General features: G+C 55.8%; 1 protein-coding gene across 6 annotated transcripts in view; it reads left to right on the top strand.

Annotated features, from left to right (window-relative positions):
- The window catches only part of AHDC1 (AT-hook DNA binding motif containing 1), a 114,478-nt gene that overhangs the window by 50,219 nt on the left and 43,582 nt on the right, over window positions 1–20,677 (top strand). The window lies entirely within an intron of this gene.

Genomic DNA, 20,677 nt, shown 5'->3' with positions numbered 1-20,677 from the left:
TGAGTGTGTGTCCAGTGGTTAGAGCAGGGGACTAAGAATCAGGACTCCTGGGTTCTGTTCCTAGCTCTGCCATTGATTGGCTATGTAGCCTTGGTCTCTACCCCCTCTTGGTGCCTCCATCTGTAAAACGGGGGGTGCTAACCAACCCGCCGAGATAGTGGCGGGGTTCTGGCTGCCAGTGTAAATTTCCAGATGGATGATCAGCTGCAGGGGGCTGGGGAGTCCCCAGGTGAGAGGCAGCTTCACAATGCAAAATGTTATCACCCTAACGTACACTGCGCTTCCCCCCCATCTGTAGCACTGAAGTTAGTATCCGGAGCCTGTCTTCCACCTCTCAGCAGGCAGCTGAAATCTACAAGGGAGATCGTGTCCTTGCTCTGGTGGATGTTCCCCACTGCCTCCCTCTGTGGAAAAGGGGGGGTCGGAGTGCTGAAAATCAGGAAAGAGGGAGTTAGAAGAGAGCCTCCCTTTGAAAACCCTAACCTTATTTTCCCAGGTCCAATGCCAGTTTCCATGGAAACAGCAGCCGGGAGCAGAAACGGGAACCAGAATCCAGAAATGCAAACCCTAGCGCTCCTATTAATTTCACTCGCTGGATTCCAGCTCCCGTTTCCCCAAGGAAACGGGCTTCAGAGGGAGGAGAATATAGGAAAGCTTTCTCTGTGGGACCACAATGGCTGCTCCCACCGAATGGGCCAGGGCCCGGAGCTTGCATTCCAGGCCAGAACGGGGCCTCATTTTTGTTGCTTCAAGCCCTGTTTCTGGAAACGCAGTCAGAAAAGCAGCCGGCAGCTGGGGCCAAGGCCTCGCCTTGGGAGAATTCAGCTGCTGGCTTCCTGCTGGGGGATGCAAGTGTTAGGTTCCAAAACCAGCTATGGATTTGGACCCATCTTGGGACAGGCAGTGGCTGGGCTGAGGGTTAATGAGCTAACACGTTCCAGCCTGCACTGTTAGCAGTTTCATTCGCACACATACCACGGGGCGGCTGGAGATCACCGCAGTCGGGATCTGTGTCAGCCAGTTGGGCTCCTCCTTTCAGGGCAGCCGTTCTTTCGTCGTCTTAGAAACGATGCCACTTTGGTTGGCTTTTTCGTCTTTTGGGCTCTTTTTCTGGTGTGGCTTATGATGGTTTAATCATCCTCTTTATTACTGTAATTGTCTGAACGGGGCCCTGAGCACCTTGGCCGAGGAGGTGAAGGGCATGGCTTCAAATGTGTGCATATCTGTGGCTTAGTGTACACTCTGTGTGTGTTTCTGTATCTGTGTTATGGTGCCCAACATCTCAATCTGCACTCAAGACCCCGATGTGTTCGGTGTCGCACAGACCTGTCCCTGCTTCCCACTTGCCATATAACCAGACAGGTAGTTAACACAAATGCAAGAAAGACCAAATAAGTTGAATAACCGTGAGCAGCGTAAGAAGCAGTGAAGATATTTATTATATGTATTCTGCTCAGGCCTAGGACCCCCCAGGCATGGCCAGGCCCCCATTGGGCCAGGCACTGTAAAACCCAGACCAAAAAGACGGTCCCTGCTCCAAAGGTTACAATCTAAGGGGGGGTTGGGGGGATGGGGGGAGAGATACATACATATAGTCACTGAATGCCATGCACTACCTGTGTATTGCTTCTCCTGGCTGGTCTCGGCAGAGCAGCTGGGGAGCGAGGTCCAAGTTGCCGAGTTTCGGATCAGAACTTCCCAAAGTTCGGGTGTGTCCGGAACATGGGTTTGGCCTGCCAAGAAGTTTAGCTCCGGTTCCCAACTCCACAAGCCCCAGGAGGATCCAGAACCAGTGTTTTTGATTTGGGGCCACGGGGGCGCTGGAGTTGGGGGGGGGGGGTGGCTGAAACTATGTGGGGAGGGCCAGAGCTAAGCAGCCTGAGTAGAGGCTCTGGGAATGGGGGAGGTGCCTTAGCCAGAGTCCTGTGCAGTGAGGGTGCTTTGTGTCTCAGCAGCGCTCGCTCTGGCCCCGAGCTCCCTGCTCGCGTTCTCGTGGCCGGATGAATGCTTTGCCGAGGGTTTCAGGCTATTCCTCGGGGTCTCTTTCCCGGTCTGCCGGCTTGGCTGGGGGAGGGGTGTTTGCAGCCTGACGGAAGAGAAGCAGAAGCAGGAGGCAAGAGCAGAACATTCACATTCGGAGAGGGGTTGGGCTGCTGGGTGGTGCCTGGGTCCATCTGTCCTTGCTGTCCTGCCGTCCTAGGAGGGCGTACACACATCTGCTGAGACCCTATGCTGGCACCCGGTTGGGGGAAGGCTGAGAGAGGGGCAGTATTTTAATCAAATCTGCTGTATGTGCTATGTGCACACCTGGGAGCCAGGACTCCTGGGTTCTAGTCTTGACTCTTCCCCCTACTGGCTTGGTGACCCTGGACAGATCCCAGCCCCTTCTGGGACGCACGTTTTCCCATCTGCAAAATGGGAATCAGGAGACTTGCCCTCCTGTGCTGGAGTGCTTTGGGGGGCTCTGGTGACAGGTGCTGGTCAGTTTTGAAGTTGCATTATTGGTCTGGGTGTCTTGTCGTTTTTGCACGTGTTACGAGGTGCCCAGAAGCAACTGAAATGGGAGCTATAGAAATAATTAAACAGAGATGGGCCTGCTGTGTATTTGGTTCTGCGAAATCTCCTGGGCCAGCTGCATGTTCTGTAAAGCCGCGAAGGGCTTGGACCTGTGATCCCATGTTCTCGGCTAAGATGCTTGTGTACAGACAGGCCTGTGTTTTCCCAAGTGCGTGTGCCTGCAGGCTGGAGCTGAATGCGCTCATCGGGCTGTGCTGTGCAAATCCTCGCCTTGCACTAGCAAAAGTGCTTGTGTCATAACACACATGGAGTGTAATGTTCACATGCCCTAGCATCTCGAGGGTGCGCTATTGAAGATTTCCAGCGGCTCTGAGGGTGTGGCATGGCTGCAGAATGGTCCAGGAACCCAGGAGCATCTTGAAGGCAAATGCTCGTGCTGCCACCCATGCCCGGTGTAATATTGGCCAAGTTGCTGATGACCTAATTTTCCAGAGCACCCAAATGTCCGCTGAAGTTGAGTGGAGTTGTTGAGTGCTCGGCACCTCTGAAAACCAGCCCATTAGCCTTTCCCAGCCTCTGCTTCCCCATCCATACAATGGGCACAGGGCTACTGCCCTGCCAGGCAGGTGTGTGTGAGCGGGGCTCAGGAGTGATTGTGTGGGCAGAGCTTTGGAGCGAAGTGTTGAGTGGTATTTCTCTCCCTCTCCCTGTGCTGTGTGTTGAGATTCTGGGATCTGTGCGTACTGACTGGTTAACACCGGCATTGTGTGCCCACACCGATATACATCATTTGCAGACGGACAGGTATTAAGATACATTATGGATAACTCACCGAGAGAGACGCTATTAATAATACAGACACATACAGAGGGAAGAAAGTGCACACTTGATTCTCATGCTGCTACCAGGAGTTCTGAAGCTGGCTCTGGCTGCCTCTTCCCACACGTGACTGCAACACAGTGGGTAGCTGACAGCCCAGAGAGACTGGCTTGGGGCCAGGAAAAAAGCAGAAAACACAATGTCTGTGCATATCCTCTCTCTTAAAATAACACTCCAACACCGTCTGAGACGAATTAAAATAAGATCAGGAGCGATCTTGCAGGGAGAGACGGAAAGAAAGGCAGGCAGGGAAATGTACATGGCTGGCTTTCGTCAGCCGCGGCCGCATGCATGCAGCCACCTCCCGCGCTCTCTCTGGGTAAAGGGCTTTTGGGTTTGGAACTTAAGTTTAAAAAAAAAAAGAGAGAGAGAATCCAAATCCATGTCAGGAAGCGGGAAGGTGGCGGGGGGGAGAGAACCATGACGTCGTGTGTGCTCAATGCCCAACACATGTCGGTCCTTTAGGGGAGACTTGGCAAGGCGAGGGATTGTGAGCAGCGCTGCATGATGAAGATCATCAGGAATTTCCTGCAGCTGGAGAACACACCAAATACCAGAATGAGCGCGCGAGAGCGAGCACAGGGCGGCCGAAGTGGGGGAGAGGAGAGAACTTTCAATAATCATTAATGAAAGCACCACCAATGACACCAAGCTGCTGCCGCCCCGGTGGCTGGCGGGGTTGTCAGGAATGAGCGGGAGCCGCGGGAGGAAGGTGCTGGATCGCAGCAGGGCTGGGCAGCGGGGACGCTGGATCGAAGAACCTTGGCTCTTGGGGGTTTTTTCCATCCGTTTGTTTGTTTGCTTTTTTTTTTTTTTTTCAAGGCATGCCGTGGGCTGGGAGGCTGCCTTCGGCTCTCCCAGCACGATCTACAGCAGAGACGCTGGGGTTTGCTTCCTTCTGTCCGACCCTGTCCCCTCCCTTCCTAATACATATAGGAGGCCTTTTTCCCCTGCCGCGTCCTGGCATGGAGCGTGGTGGGAGGTGTCTGTGATTTCTTGACACTGGGACGTGGCTGGAGACCAGGGGCTCGGGTGCGTGTTTCCCCGGTGGGACTGTGGCTTGGGAAAAGCTTGTAGGCTTCAGTGTTTGTTTTTGAAAAAAATCAGCCCCTAAAGTGCCCAGCCTGGTTGCAAAACACTGGCTGGACTTGGTCCGGTCGACCTCCCCTCCGCTTCCTCCTCTGCTCCCTTGGCTCATCCACCATTTACTTCCTGTCTGCCCCTTCGCACCAGGAGCCGTCTTCTGTGCAGCTCCTGCCATGTGGCTCCCTCCCCCGTAGAGCAAAGCTAGTCCCTGCACCAGAGGGGCTGGATAAGGGTTAAAAGCAATAGCGCTGGGAGCCTGCTTCCCATCAGGGCCTGTGTTGCAGGGAGACAAGTTAGTGCGGTGACGCCACGGGCCCCAAAAAGGGCAGAGATCTGCAGCGTCCGTGGGTGGCTCCGTCGCTCTCGGCAGCCTCGGATTAATGTCCTGGGACAGGCTTTGCACAAAACGAGCCTCTCCTAGAGTTTTGGAGCCGCTCATGCATCCAGGTGCAGGCTGCCCCCTTTTCCCTCCCCCTCCCTGGCCCGCTCAGCTAGCTCACTTCTCCCCCTTGGATTCAGTACTTTGCTGTGCAGATGCTCACTCTGGCTCCCTCGGGCGTGGGGGTGGGGGGGGGGGCAAAGAGATCAAAAGGGGGCATCTTGCAATGCGGGAGCCAGGTAGCTGAAGGTCACAGGGAAAATCTGGAAGTGGAGTTTGGAGCTGGACTGGAGAGCCCTCCGCCTTTGATGGCGGGGAGATGGGAACAAAGCACGGCAAAGGAGTTAGAGGGAAAGGGAGCAGCATCTCTCTTCATGCATGCCCTCGTCTGCCAGGGGGCTGAGCACTTGGCGCCTCAGGAATGGGTTCCTTGGGACGTCCCAGACGTGGAGTGGGGGGTGGGATCTATGTCCTTGGGAAGATTTTTTTTTTTTTTTCTTTTTTCCCTGTGGAGCCTCTGTAATTAACATGGTGGAAGGGATGGAGGAGGGTCCCTGGGACCAGCTTGTGCATTATTGCCAGATCACAGGCAGCAAATGTCGAGAGCATGCCCTGGGTTTGCAGGCCCGGAGCTGGGCACCTCGGGAGCGCCAGCACCGAGGGAAAAGGCTGAATTTATTCCAGGCCACAGCATCTCCTTGACCCCAGTGCCCAGCATGAAATGTGACCCTGCTCGTAGTCGCCCACCTGACATGGCTCCTGGGACCGTGCTAGGGAAAAGGGATGCTGGGGCAGAGGGAGTGGGAAGCCTGACTCCTGGCATTCTGTTGTGGGCTTGTAGCCGAGAGCCGTGGGCATGTTGTTTTCCCCGCTCCCTGGTTTTGATGCAGAAGGAGCGGTGGCTTGTGCTGTTGGGGTATCAAGCTGGGCAGTAGCTTCCTGGGCCTCCAAGTCGTCTCCTTAGCCAGGCGCGTTCCTGGCCTTTCTCCCGTCTCGCCGGCAGGTTCCCGTTTCCTCCTGGGGCGGCGGGAGCGTAATGCGCTGCCCATGAGGGACCTGACCTGCAGGAGGTGCTGTACCAGTGACTGAACATGCGTGCTGCCTAGGTTCCAGAGAAGATGGCCAACCCCTGTCCGTGACTCACCCAGACAGATTCCAACCCTGCTGCGTATTGTTTCGGCCCCTGGCACCTGAGGATCCTCGGCTGCTTTGCAAGCACTAATTGGTGACACACACGCACACCCCCGCAAGGCGGCGGAGCTCTGTTCACACCCAGTCTGGGACTTATCCAAGGTCACACGGCAAGTTAGCGGCAGAGTCCAGGACGGAATCTGACAGCCTTGGTGTCCAGTCTGTTGCTCCGACTTCAGACTGTGCTCCCCTCCCCCAAAACAGAGCCCCCCTCCCCCCCCCCCCAAGCTGGCTTTTGGCCTTGCCTCTGGGCTGGCTGCTTCCCAAACAAACCCAGGGGGTGGGCGGGGGGCAGGGGGGACGACACCCTGGCTGCGCCTGAGCTGCCGGAGCAATGCGGCTCGCTTGTCTCAGCAAATGGGTCGAACAGGGAGTTGACCCGGTTTGGTTTTTCCATTGTTTCCCTTTGCAAGAATCCAGAGGTGCCCACATGGAGCAGGGAGCTCATGATGGCAAGGGGGCAGGGGAGGCCCGCCGGGAGGTGACCCAGGGCCGGCTGGGGGAGAGGCACCGGCAGGCTTGCTCCTTCATTTTTGCTCCTCCTCCCCCTCCCTATAGTTCTTAATGCTAGATTGTAAGCTCTCGGGATCTGCATCTGTGCGGCACCTTGCGCAATAGGGCCCTGGTCCTGGTCGAGGTCTCTGGATGCTGCTAGACTACAAATAATACTGATAATGAATGCGCAAAGGAAAAGCGAGTACTGCAGGGAACAGAACAGGGGTGGAGGATAGTCCAGGGAGCACAGAAAGGCAGCGGGCATACAAGACATAGACTAATTCCTGCCCTAGCCAGCAGGGGACACTGCAGGGGGCAGGCTGGGAAGGGATACACTGGGCACCAATGCGTTGTGTATGCTCTGCTTGCAGGGAGGCTGCGTGACCTTGGCTCCCATCCCATAGCTGGTGCTGAAGGGGGCACTGGGGCCATCTTCCTCTCCGCCGAGATAAGCAAGTTGTCTCCGGGATTTTTGCGGGACAGGAATCTCTCCTGCCCCGGCTCGCTGATCCGCAAGGCGTCCCTTTGATCTCAGCGCGAGATGCAGCAGCCACGTCATAGAGAGGGGCTTCATTTTTACGGTTAATTGCAGGCCCTCTCCTGCTCCTCCATGGGAGAGAGAGGAGAGGAAAGGAAAGGAAGGAAGCAAAGGAAGAGAAGTGGGGGGGGGGGAGAAAGGAAAAGCAGAACGGGGTTTTTCGCTAACAAGCTTGAAACCCTAGGAAGGAAATTCGGGGTGGGGGGCTGGTCCTTGCATCATGGTGCTGCGTGTCTCTGTGTGAGAAGAGGGTTAACCCCAAGGGAAGGGGAACTGGCGTGTGCCACACCAGGCATTGCCAGTTAATTGTTAGTTTAAAATCCAGTGAATTGGGCACTCGGACAAGGGAGCGCTGTGGAGGGAGCAGGGGTGCAAAGCACCTCCTGCCCAGCTCTGTCGCTGCCCCTCAAACCTTCTGCTGCTGCATCCCCTGTTCCCCAGTCCTGGCTCCTCCAGCTGTAATCCTGACCTGCAGCCCCTGCTCTTCCAGGCTGCTCTCCGGCCACTCAACAGCTCCGCTAATGCACCTTCGTCTGCTGCGCCCCCTGCTAGGCCAGTTTTGAGCTCCCCGCTGCTAATGCGCTTCGTTCCTGACCCTATCCCAGGCCTGGGCCCCTGCCCAGCTCTGCCGAGGCCCCTCAGCCCTGAACGGCAGCCCCCGTGCTACAGCAGGGCTGGGTCTCTCCTGCACAGAGCCGCGTCTTCTCTGTGCCTGTTCTGGTCTTGGGTGCCCAGGCAATGCGCTGATCCATCCCCATTTGGATCCACAGCAGCCCCTGGCCCCACCCGCCTTCCAGGGCCTGCAGCCCAGCTGCCAGTGCCTTGTCCGGGGAGAGGCTGTTCCAGTCCCCACCCAGGCCCATCCTTTGGGTCACTGGGATGAATGCAGAGCATCTGCAGAGCTCCCGCTGCCTCCCTTCCCAGGGACTGAGCTACCCACTTGGGAATCCACCTGCGTTTTGGTGCTGTGGTGGGGGAATGCCCAGGGGGCTCCCCTCCTATGCATGAGCTAAAACCGGCTTGGGGACAGCTCCCTAGAGCTGAGAGGCGGTTCCCCCCCCCCCCCCCGCCACGAGGGAGCGATCCCCCCCAGCCCGCCGCACACCTAGGTCTCTGTGCATTCACTTACTCCAGAGGCTGGATGATCCAAAGCTGACCGGTAGATCAGTCTGTCTGCTCGTGAGTGGTGGGATGCGCTGGTCTGCCTGAGGGAAGTGGGGGCTGTGAAACATGGGGGTGATGAGTTAAAACCGAACTAGGTGAGTTCCTCCTTTCCGGGGTTTTCCGGCATATCCGCTCCTGGTTCTCCTCCTCTTGCTCCAGGCCTGCCATTCTGCACAACCTGTTAGCTCGACAGGGGCCCTGTGGCCATTGTAGCCAGGGCAGCCCCATTGTGCTCTCTTGCTGCCAGGTGGGCAGGAGAAGCTGTGGCTCCAGGTGTATGTTATGCCGCGGGAAGGAAGGAAGCGGTGGAGGTCTGGGCTGGGGTTTGAGCCTTCGCTCAACAAGAGCCCAGCTCAGTCAGCCTCTAGCATGGGTCGGGGGGTGCATGCACCCCAGGCATCAAACCCTGCCCTAAACTGGGGACATCCCAGCCGGCAACACACCCTTTGGCTTCAGTGGGACCTGAGCTTGCCACTCCCAGTGTGGAGCAAGGGCAGGCCCTGGCCTCATCTGGGAGCAGGCTCTTCCCTGGCCAACCAAACCATTTGAACTGCTGCCCAGTTTAAACAGGACCCTAAAGCCAGTGTGGCGGGGGCCACTAGCTACTATCAGACCCTCGCTAGCCGGGGTCAGAAGGAAGTGCCCCAGCCTGGATCTCTTCGGCTCTGTTTTCCTAAGCCTGTGGCTGAATGGCACTTGCAGGGGGCCGTAAATCATTGATCAGCTTTGCTAAGAGTCTGTCAGAGGGGAGGGTCAAGCTGGCTGCAGGGTGGCACTGGCAAATTCCTCTTGGCCCCTTTACCAGGGGGCCGGTGCGAGGCATGGCTGGGGTACCCACCCGCACCCTTAGGCTCTGCCCGCAGGGAGGTGACCGGGGATACTGGATTCAGCAAGTCTGAGCCTGGCGTCTGTCGAATGTCACCTTACCCAGACAGTCTGTGCTTCTCTCTGTCTCCATATCAACCGTTCTGCTCCAACCACCTGCACGGGGTGCGGTATTGAGTGGCTGGAACAGAAGAGCCATTAGGCAAGAAGTATTAGCTCTCCGCCTCGGGTCTGCAGCCAGTTCCCCACCTTCCGCCCATTGCCTCCTCCCCCGGATGCTGGGCTGAGACCCATAAATCACCGCTCTGGGGCCTAATCCCGGACGGCTGACTCAGACTCTCCTAGTCCCCTGGTGAAAGAAACAAGCCGAGAGATCCTCTTTCCCCACCTCCCTGCCCCAGGCCGCTCTGCACGGCTTCATTTACTTTAACCCTGGGAATCAAGGGTGACGCCTCGTACTTGCCAGGGCCAGCTCGGATGAGCTGGCAGCTGCCGGGGCCCCCTGGTCCCACCCTGACGAGGATGGTGGGATGGCCGCTGTGCGAGCTGCAGGACTGCGCAGTGAGGAACACCAGCTGTTGGGAGCCGGGTGGGGAGAATCCCTGGAGCATTTAAGCTGCCTCCCCCAGTAGGCAGGGACAACGCTCCAGTGCGGTAGGTGCTCACAAGACGTGGGTTCGGTTCTCTGCTCTGCTGCCGACCTGCTATGCAGCCTTGGGCAAGTGAAGTCAGCTCATACTGTGTACCTCAGTTTCCCCAGCTCTGAAATGGGGAGGGGCTGCTACTGATCAGTATGTGAAGTGATAGGAGACCTATGGGTGGGGAGTGTTAATTATAATGATCTCTCAGCTCTGCTCGGGATACAGCACAGGCCTCTGAACCGGGACAAATCCCCAGCCCAAGCAGGCCTCGCAGAGAGCAACTGTGGGGAAGGAGGACAGGGCCTTGCACTGTGTCCTGCATTTTGCAGAAGGGGCAGGAGGGGGGCTCCCTTCAACAGACCAGATGTTCTCACCCCATTGAGGGGCAGGTTGGGGAGCGAGGGCCTTGTGTATGATTGGAGACAATGTGCACATGCCCCAGTTACATTTAGCCCCTGGAGAGCCTCTGAGGTCCAAGCGGCCCAGAGCGGAGAAGCCTGGAGGCTGAGGGCACCTCCTGGCTACAGTAATACAGAGAGGACAGTAGGGGCCCTGGGCTTTGTTCTGAGTGACCCAGAGGCGCTAGGTGCTGTGCGCTCCCCTTCCCCACGCCCAGCTCCAGCCCACAGCCAGGCTGAAACTAGGGAAAGGGGCTTTGTGGGGTGTACCGAACCCGAAGAAGCTCTCAGACAGACAGATGGACAGATCCCTGGGGCGCAGGGAACGCGGATGCCTGTCTGGATAGCTAGATCTCTCCTTTGGCAGGGCCCCCGCGTTGCTAGTGGAGCTGAAAGGATGTTTGTGTGTTGGGGTCAGGGGATCCTCCTCCGATGTGAATCGAGGGAGCCCCATTGACGTCAGTAGATCCGGGCCAATTGGCAGCCGCAAGTGATCCGGCCCCACGAGCACATGGGCACGAGAGAGGCTAGCATGGCAACCGTTGCCGTCGGTGGAGTGGCTCCCAATTCGAGCCAGTGCGTGAGCTCGCAAGCGCCTCCAGCATCCGGCCCCGTTCCCCAACGCGGTTTGAATCCACTGCAAAGGGAAGGTCTCAGCCCCGCCTCGCCGCACCTCGTCCGTATCGGGAGGATGCGGGGGAGAGAGATGGGCGACAGATACCTAGATGTGTTTTCCTTCCAGCCCTTCCATTGCAAGTCCGCCTGCTAGTGTGTAATTTTACCACGGTGCCTAAATGAGGGACAGAAGTAAATTGACCTTTTAACCCTTTTTCCTACCAAGGGATTATAGCCTGTTTCCTGTTAAATCTCCTCAAGAACCAGTTTCATCCTGCTTTGGGGTGGGGGGGAGTCCAAGGGGGCTTTATTTTTCCTTCTCTCCCTGGCCCTCTCTCTGCAGTTCCAGTTGGGATTTCCAAGGCCTGCTAATTACCCCAGGCCCTTGCTGGTGTTCCCGGTGAATGACCCGGGCTCCTCTCTAGCCCGGGAACGGGGAGGCAACGTGGAAAATCGCGACCAGGAAGGAGCTGAAGGCCGGGAGTGATAAATATTGAAAGGGTGGGATTTGGATGTGGGCGCAGACAGCTGCGGTGGTTACAGTGTCACACTATCTCTCCACAGGTTTACTGACCCATTTCCATTCACACGGCTGCCAGTATCTTAGCAACTGCAACAGTCCCCCAAGAACAGGCATATTGCCTGCTATTAGTGACTGCTGCAACTGTGTCAAGGTTAGCCTGCTCCCTGAAAGCCCTGCCGTGTGTGTGTCACAAGAAGCCAGCACGGGCTGTTTTCTGACCCAGGCACGCATGCGCAGGTGGAAGAGACGGGGTGTGTGTATGTGGGGGTGGGGGGAGGAACAGCCCCTCTCTCCAGCCCAGCCCCCTTCTTCTCCGGATCGTCCGGCTGACCCCTAAGTCCGCTCCCTGCCGCTTTCCCGGGGGTGCGGGAAGGGGCATGCGGTTGTGTGCGCCTAGCAGCCCCGCTGTGCAATGCAGCTGTGGGTATGGATGACCTTAGCCCTTGTCTGGGGTGGGGATTTACCCCCATGCCAGCAATCGGTGGCCGGCCACCCAGGGGAACCTTCCGGGGGGCTTGCAAAGGGGCAGTTACACCAGCAGCCGGCCAAGCTCCCAACACAGATGGCGAGGGCCTTGGATTGGAAGCTCCTTGGGGAAAGAACTGCGGCTGTTTTCACTGGGAGTTAGGCATTTGGGCACCTCACTCCTTTAAGGTCCTTTGAAAATGCCGGCTCGTGTACATCGATGGGCCTGTTGGTTGCGGGTGAGCAGCACCCAGAGCTTCAGAATAGAGCCCTGCATGGGACTGGTTTTTTAATCCCATTCCCACCCACTCCTGCGTTGTTTCTTGCGTTTTTATTCTGCTCCCATCTGCAAAAACCTTAGATCCCGAAAGCGAGACAGATTCCCCCATGCTACTAAAAAAAACAAACCCCAAACACGGTCGGTTAATATATATATAAATGGCATTTAGAGACAATTTTCACCACTCAAAGAATAAAACAAATCTTGCTTAAACCATTTAGTGTTTTCCCACAAATTACTGCAGTCTGTTGTTTTGTTTTAGTTTTTTTGCCACCCAATCCTGCCTGCAACAAAGGCAGCGGGTCCAGTGGGACCCGCAAGATTCCAGTCCCAGTGCAAGGCTCTGTTTCAGAGCCGTGGCATTTCTGCAGATCCAGGCACTGTGGGCCAGACAGTTCAGCTCCCAGATGTTCAGGCATCTAACTAACAGAGCAGATTATCGCAAGAGCATATCACCCAGCAGTTCCCATTGGGACACACGTGGCCTTGTATCCCAACAGCCACTAGGCTGAGCTCTTGGGGATCTGGGTCTGACTGCAGGGCCAGAGCACTTTGGGAACTCACCCTCCATGTTGGTACACCTAACACAGACAGGGCGGGGCTACGGTCAGTATTAACAATCATTCAGGACTGTTCACGCTTGTCCCTAAAATGACATTCGGATGTTTATCTCGTATTTTTACCATTCAAAACCGGGCTGTTGAGTTATTTTATTTTTTCCTTCCTAATGAAGTTTGGCAGGTGTTTAGTCCTGGCTGTGTCTAACTGGTTTTTTCCTTTTTCTTTGGCATCTTTGTATTGAAGAGATGTAAATAAATCAGGCAGTGGGGAGAGAGAGGGAGAGATTTAACTTTGAAAAGAGGCTGCTTAGAAGAGAAGCATCCGTAACTCTTTTTTTCAAAGCTTCTTCTGGAGAGACTTGCACCCTTGCAGTCTCTCCACTCCTGTCCTCGTGCTCGTCAATGTTCTCTGATGCGAGCTGGCGAGTGTGCATGGTTGTGCACGTGTGCGTGTGTGCATGCCTGCTTGTGTACCACTGCCCTCTACTGGATAGAATCGGTACTGCGCAACTGTGTGCCATAGGCCCTGTATTCTCAGGTGGTTGGGGATCTCTGCGCTTTGGCGGACCTGAGTTTTGCTTCTGCTAGGACCAGTGTGTGTGGAGCAGTAAGTTCCCGGGCATCCCAGAATTGATTACGATAAGCTTCTCCATAACAGAGCTGCTAAGTGATTAAAGCAGATGGGTTGCGGGAGACACCCAGTTTCTCAAAGTCCTTAAATACAAATGAACGTAGTATAGTGCTGACTGTCTGTGGGGTAAGACCCCTGCCGTTCTGTGTGGGTCGGGCGGGGAGGGGTCTGAACCTGATTTACATAGAGATTTACAGAATATTTTACAATCAAAACTAAGCCCATCTCCTCCCTGAGCGCAGGGAAGGAGCTGTTCATTGGCAGAACTCACCAGCAGGACAAACCTGCTGTCAGCTCTGGTTTGGCCTTGCCCCACATTTGCAGGGCGAGGCTGTGTTTGCCCCTCTAGAAGTCCCTGCCATGCGCCATCACAGTGCAGGCTGCTCAGAGCCACCGTGGCAGGGAGTTTGCCTTTGTACCCTTTTCCTGTTCATCCATTACCACTAACACACTGCATGCCTTCCAGGCACACTGCAGGCCTCTGCCATCCCTGCAAGATAGCGCAGTGTCATTAGGCTCATTTGCAGATGGGGAAACCGAGGCACAGAAAGGAGCAGGGACTTGCCCCCTGGCAGTATGCTGAACCAAAGGCAGAGCTAAGAATAGAACCCAGGAGATCTGGGTCTTGGGCCAGAGTATTCACAAGAGCCCACCTCCTGTTTAGTCACCAAAATAAGGGCCCAGATTTTCAGAAGAGGTCAGGATGGTGGGTGCCGAGCAGGCAGAAAACCTGGCTTTCGGTGTCCCACTCGGAGCTGTCAGGTGCTATTCCCCTCGAGCTTTTGGAGATCGAGCTCCAAACTCCCTTTAACTTCAGTGGAAGCGGGAGCGGGCCCGTGCTGTCTGCGCATCTTTGAGTTTAGACCTGATCCTGAGCATTGGTTCAGTGTAGAGTTGTGTCGGGGCTTCCCGCAGACCCTGCTTGTGTGCTTTGGTACAGCGATACTTCCAGGCCTCGTAGTGAGACAGTCCAAGCCACAAAGTGCTTGCGAGCTCGATGGACAACACGGACAACAGGCACCGAGAGGGAAAGGGACGTGCCCAAGGTCACCCAGCATGCCAGTAGCAGAGCCAGGAATAGACTCCAGGTCTCCTGACTCCCAGTCCAGTGATCTCTCCATTAATCATGCTGCTGCCCATATAAACAAAAGGTATCCCTGGCCACCGCAGCTAGGCCATGAATCACAGACTTGTAGGACTGGAAGGGACCTCGAGAGGTCATCTAGTCCAGTCCCTTGCACTCGTGGAGGGACTAAGTATTATCTAGACCATCCCTGACAGGTGTTTGTCCATCCTGCTCTTAAAAATCTCCAGTGATGGAGATTCCACAACCTCCCTAGGCAATTTATTCCAGTGCTTAACCACCCAGACAGCTAGGAAGTTTTTCCTACTGTCCAACCTAAACCATCCTTGCTGCAATTTAAACCCATTGCTTTTTGTCCTATCTCAGAGCTTAAGAAGAACAATTTTTCTCCCTCCTTGTAACAGCCATTTATGTCCTTGAAAACTGTGACCATGTCCCCTCTGTCTTCTCTGCTCCTGACTAAACAAGCCCGCGGTTTTCAGTCTTCCCTCACAGGTCATGTTTTCTAGACCTTTAATCATTTTTGTTGCTCTTCTCTGGACTTTCTCCAATTTGTCCACATCTTTCCTGACATGTGACGCCCAGAATTGGACACCACACTCCAGGTGAGGCCTGATCAGTGTGGAGTAGAGCAGAGTAATTACAGGGCTGCCTGTAGAGACCTAGGGTTGAGAATGGTCAGCAGGCTAGGTATGGATTTGCAGTTGAATCGGGCAATGTCCTGGAGGGGGTCCCATGCCCAGAAGTATCAGCCCAGCCCAGAGCAGGGAGATGAAGATTCCTCTCTGGGCAGCCCTGGTGAGCCCCCACAACCAGCAGGCTCCTGAGCATCTCAGTGATGTGGACAAATTAGAAGGAAGCAACCAGAATGATTTAAGGGGTTGGAGGGATTGATTTATCCAGAACAATTAAAAGAGCTTAATCTGCTTAGCTCAGCCAAACGACAGCCAAGCAAGGTGGGGCTGGGGCTGGGGTGGGGGGAGGAGACCTGTCTACCATGTCCAGAGCAGCCCAGGAGACGAACCATGCTGGTTAGGGTGGGTAAAGGGGACACTCCTGGGCATGATGGTGTGACGGGGAGGGCAAGCCCCGGCTGAGTAGCCAGGACACTGTGCCCGTGGTGGCATCCACAAGGCTGGAGCAGCATCCCTGGCGGTGGGAGTTCCACTGGATCCTTGAGTTATTGCAAACCAGCCTGCATGGCACAGGGCATGGTCCTGACTGGCTGGGGGAGGGACTTCGCCATCGGCTGTTTTTTTTCGGTGCCGTCCTGGCACATGGGGCCTGGGAAGGGACCTGTCCCCACCCTGCTGCTGGAACGGCTCACGGGCATCACAGCAGTCTGGACTCAGAACTGAACTCCTGCTGGGAACAGAGAGAGCCCCGGAGCCGGGGCTCCTATAGGGAACGCAGGGGCAAGAGACTCAAAGAGCCGACAACCAAGCCCAGGCGGGGAGGGCTGCCGAGCTCTGCTCTGGATTGAGGCGGGGGCTAATCTCTTTGGCCTTGGTGGGAATTGCAGCCAGTTACCCCAGGGTTGCCTTTGGCCCAGCGTCTCAGGGTTTAGATGGAAGGGGTGGGGGGCACAGCTTGATCCTGGAGCTGGGCTAGCTTGCATCCAGGCTGCAGAGAGCGAGCGAGATGGTGTCCCAGAGCGCCGGATGCCTCCTGGGCATAGCCTGAGATGGATGGCAGGGGAGGCTACAGCCTGGGTTTGTGCTGTCCCAGCTGTTCCCGTTGTTGAGTCGCATTTTGAATGAGACAACGTTAGAAAAAAACCACCCCTATTCTAAAACCATGTTCCGGTCTAAATCCTGGTGGGTGGGTAGCTTTGCTAATCCCTGGGGTTATACACGGCCGGCTTCTCCCCGCGCCCCAGGAGCTACCCCTAGGGGGTGCACTGGTGCAAGAGTTGGTGGGGCGTGTTTCACTGTCCTCACCATGCTACCCACGCGGACTGAGGACATGAGGTGTCTCGTACCCAGGCGATCCCTCGGAGAATTTCTGATGTAGGCAGGACATAATTACTTGCGGGGGGCTCTTGCGGAGCACGATAGGGGATTGTCAGGGAGCACCCGGGGCGGGGAAAGGGGGTCAGGAGAGCCTCTGTCTCTTCCAGGAGTCAGCACCGCGCACCTGTGCGGTCACTGAGTCACTGCTGACTCAGAGGGAAGTGCGCCCCCTATGGAATCACCAGTGCCGCTGCTTGAAGCCGGCTCTTTCTTTGAAGATCTCCTGTCCCAGTTCTGCTCAGGCCATGCTTGGCTAGGTTGCTGGGTTCTGCTCCCAGCTCAGCCTGGAATGGACACAGACCTCATTTTATTTTTCCTTAATTTTCTTTCCTCTGCTCCCGCCTCTCCTCCACCCAAACATTTTGTGGGTCTTGCGGTCTGACCCTGAAGCAACTCAGTGCAGGAAGCTCTCCCCTGCGTTCAGCCCAGCTCGGCAGTCGGAAAGCAGAGAGCTGCCTCCTTTACTATGGGTGTTTGTAGCCATGTTCAGGAAACTGTAGCTTAAAACACTCAAGGTAATGAAACCAGAGGCCCTGGCAATTGTGGGTGGGGGTCTAGCCAGTACATCTGCCCGCCCTGCCATGCCACCGGAGGAGAGGAATCCTTGTCTGGGTACTGGGAAGGGAACTAGGGGTGTTCAGTGAAAAAACAAGGTGGCAAATTCAAAACTGATGAAAGAAAATACTTTTTCACCCAAGGTGTCAGTAGACAGTGGAACTCATTGCCACAGGAAGTCATTGAGGCCACAAACTTGGCAAGATTCAAAGGGCTTGGACATTTCTCTGGATGACACCAATCCAGAGTTGGAATAGTTCACACCAACATACGTTTTGGGAGAGAGAGGAATCCTCCATGCATGGGGGTTTGAGCCAATCTCCAACTACGAAGATGAAATCTAATATTGGGGCCCTTGCCTGACGCTCCGTCCTCTGAAGCATTTGGGGCTGGTTCTGCTGGAGACAGGCCCCTGGACTAGATGGACCTTGGTCCTGATCCAGTCTGGCAATGAGAATGTCTCTGGGTGCTTCCAGGCACCGCTCAGTCCCCACCCCCAAGCAGCACTAGGCTCCTCTCTCTTACCGTGCAGCTAGAGAAGGTGGAGGATGGGCAAGCTCACTAGAGGGTCTGGACGCTGCACTCAGGGACTCTGAGCGTGTGTGCCCTAAACTCACCCATCATCTTCCCCCGCCAGCCCCCAACACTGACTCTCGCAGGCAGGATTTGCAGCCAGGAAGTGAGGGAGGCATGTTCTATAGGCCACCGGACTGGTAGGATATTAAGAAAAACTGGATATTAGGAAAAAAATTTTGACTAGGAGGGTGGTGAAGCACTGGAATGGGCTCCCTAGGGAGGTGGTGGAATCTCCTTCCTTAGAGGTTTTTAAGGTCAGGCTTGACAAAGCCCTGGCTGGGATGATTTAGTTGGGGATTGGTCCTGCTTTGAGCAGGGGGTTGGACTAGATGACCTCCTGAGGTCCCTTCCAACCCTGATATTTTATGATTCTATGAACCCCCACCCCAGCCCTGGAAATGTCTTGGGGCACATTGGCCCCTTGGGTAAGCAGGGGCAGCCCCAGTGTAACCAGTGGGGTGTTGCCCCCCCCCCCCGCCCCGCCCCGCTGTACTTTGGGCAGTTCCTGGTGCCCTTCCCTTTGCCAGAACTGCCAGGGTGGTGAGGTCAGCCCCGCTCAGGCCAGCTGTGGCTGAGGAAAGGCTCCAGCACCCTGGCCTGCCAGGGGCAGGGTTGCTGCCGGCAAAGGGGCCCCTGGAGAAGGGAGGCCCTGGAAGGCCCAGCTGGTTTCAGCTAGTACAGGTTGAAGCTTCCTGCAGCTCCAGCATAGCTCTTCCTGGGCCCGCAGCAGGGGGAGCCGTGGCGAATTCTCCAGCTGCTTCTGTCGGGAGACGTTAGCCTAATTAAAACAGCCTTCCACCTGGCAGATTGGTTATCAGTTCCCGGCCGCTAGAGAGCCACCAGGGCCGAAGGCTCTAGCCCAAAGCATATGGCTCCGGGAGTGTGTTTGAGAGCAAGGGCATGAGCATGGCGTCCAGCCGGGGCGGGTGCACAGAAAACAAGTTGCCTTTTCAAGGCAATTAGCTGGGCCAGGGCCACTCGTTGCCCCTGGGCATTCCACTCGCTGCCCCCGCCCACCAGTTGGGCACTGGCGCATCCAGCTCCGTGCCCCTCGGCAGTGAGATCTAGAGCCACCCGGAGCTGGGCCGGAGCCGGGAGGCAGCGAGGAATGTGATGAATAGGAACAAAAGGTCTAATATGCCTTCAGATGGGGTGAGTGGAGCCAAAAGGTTTTCTGCTGACCCCGCCGCCGCTCAGCCCCATCCTGGCTCCCTCCCTCCCACACACACAATCCCTTCTGTTGACATGTCAGCATTTCTTCTTGCTCGGGCCACCAGGTATGGGGCCTGCTTGGGGTGCTGCCCGCAGCCAGGTCGGTATGGAGGGTGTGAAGAGCTATTTGTTTCACAGAGGGCTGGGGGAGGAGGTTGTTAACGTGTGGCTCCGGTATAGACAGGGCTCTGCAGCCGTAAAGCGCTTTACAAAGGAGTCAAGGGAAAACAAAAGAAAGGGAAACCGAGGCACAGGCAAGCAGTGACTCACCCAAGGTCAACTAGCTGGCCGCTGGCAGAGCTGGGAATAGAAGCCAGGTCTTCTGTGTCCCCGTCCAGCATCCTGTCCACTAGACCACACAGCCTCCTGGTGTGATATTGCATCAGACCAGGTTCCCCCATAGAGATCTTTACCTCTGGGACTCCAGTGCCCTTCTGATGGGCCTTCCTGTTTGGTTTGTGGGGAGTGATGCAATATGTGGGTGTGGATCTAGTGCTGGTTTGTGCTCTTGGGGCTGGACTCCTTTATTTGCCCAGGGAACAGGTCTGGTGCAAGCTTTTCTGGGGTCTGGTCAGGGCCGGCTCATGCTAGTTAGGGTAGATTTCATTACCATTGCTAGTATCTGTGCTCCGTTGCGCTAGGTTCTGCACTGGTAGCCGGAGGGCATCTACAAAGCCGTTGGGAGGTGTGATTGCACATGATACGTGTGAGCTGGCTTGGATCAATCTAGCTCGCGAAATATCACGATTACAGTGTAGACGGAGTGAGCATCAGTCCCCGCTCTGACGAACTTAGTCTGACTAGACAAGGGAGCCTGGCTATCCCCGTGTTATAGGCAGGAACTGAGGCCCAGAGTGAGGAAGTGAACTGTCTGTGGTCATTTTGGGAGAGCCGGCTCTCATGAGGGCTTTTAACCACACGGCCATCCTCCTTCCCACGGAAGGAAGGTGTCTGTGATGCACCGCCCTACTCACTGCACACAGCTCCCCCCAGTGCCATCAATGCTTTGGCATTAGTGGAACAGGTAAGAAAACACCTTGCATTGACACTTTCCATCTCTTGTCACTGCCGACCTGGCCTGGATTAATACCAGCGTCCTGGAAGGTGAAAGCTGCTCCCGTTACTAGTCACTAGCCAGTCAAGGAGTGGAAGTCAGCTAAGAAACACACAGTAAAAGAAAAGAATCATAGAATCATAGAATATCAGGGTTGGAAGGGACCCTAGAAGGTCATCTAGTCCAACCCCCTGCTCAAAGCAGGACCAATTCCCAGTTAAATCATCAAACTTCCAGACTTCCAGAGCTCCAGCCTGCTCCTAATCACCCCTCTATAAAGCCAGAGTGACTCCACGGGATTTACACTGGGGTAGCTGAGATCAGAATCTGATGCACCATGTTGGTCTCTGTATCTAACCTATATTGAGTTCATTAGCATGGTATCTTGGCCCTCTAAGAACTGGGCCTGTTTTCTAAATGGGGGCCTGATTCTGATCTCACTTGAGGAGGTTTTACACCCGTCCATTGACTTCCTGATTTACCTGGGGGTAAGCTTGTCAAGCAAACAGCACCATATACCCTTTGCCCCCTGAGCTGCACCGTTTCACCTCCTCTTTGCCCCGGCCCGACCAGATCAGCGGGCCCTGCTCGAGTGGTGTGTCGCAGGCTGGGGATGCTGTTGCTGCTGTCTGGACATTAAGGGGCTGTAAAGTGCGCTAGGGTGTTCCTGTCCCTGAGCGCGCTGCATCAAAACAATACACTGCACTATAAACCAACAGGGCCCCGGCGAACGAATCCCTGCTAGAGTGAGGCCTGGCTCCCTAGCCACAGCCTCTCGGAGCCCTGCGCGCAGGAGGGCCAGAGCACAGAGACTTACACTGACCCATGGCAACTCCACGCCAGCAGTAAATCATACAGTGCTATGCTGGTGAAGCTGTGAGCAGGGTCAGTTCTCTTCAGAGTGGCCCGGGGTGCGGGGACAGGGACCCCTTCCACTCCTTTGCAGAGGGGGGTGCACTCCCGTCTCACTTGGGTCCATGACCCCCTGCTCCCCTTT

Source organism: Caretta caretta, chromosome 19 (genome assembly GCF_965140235.1).
Source record: "Caretta caretta isolate rCarCar2 chromosome 19, rCarCar1.hap1, whole genome shotgun sequence".
NCBI lineage: Eukaryota > Metazoa > Chordata > Testudines > Cheloniidae > Caretta > Caretta caretta.
Note: the sequence above shows the minus strand (reverse complement) of the source record. Positions and strands in the feature narration are given on the sequence as shown.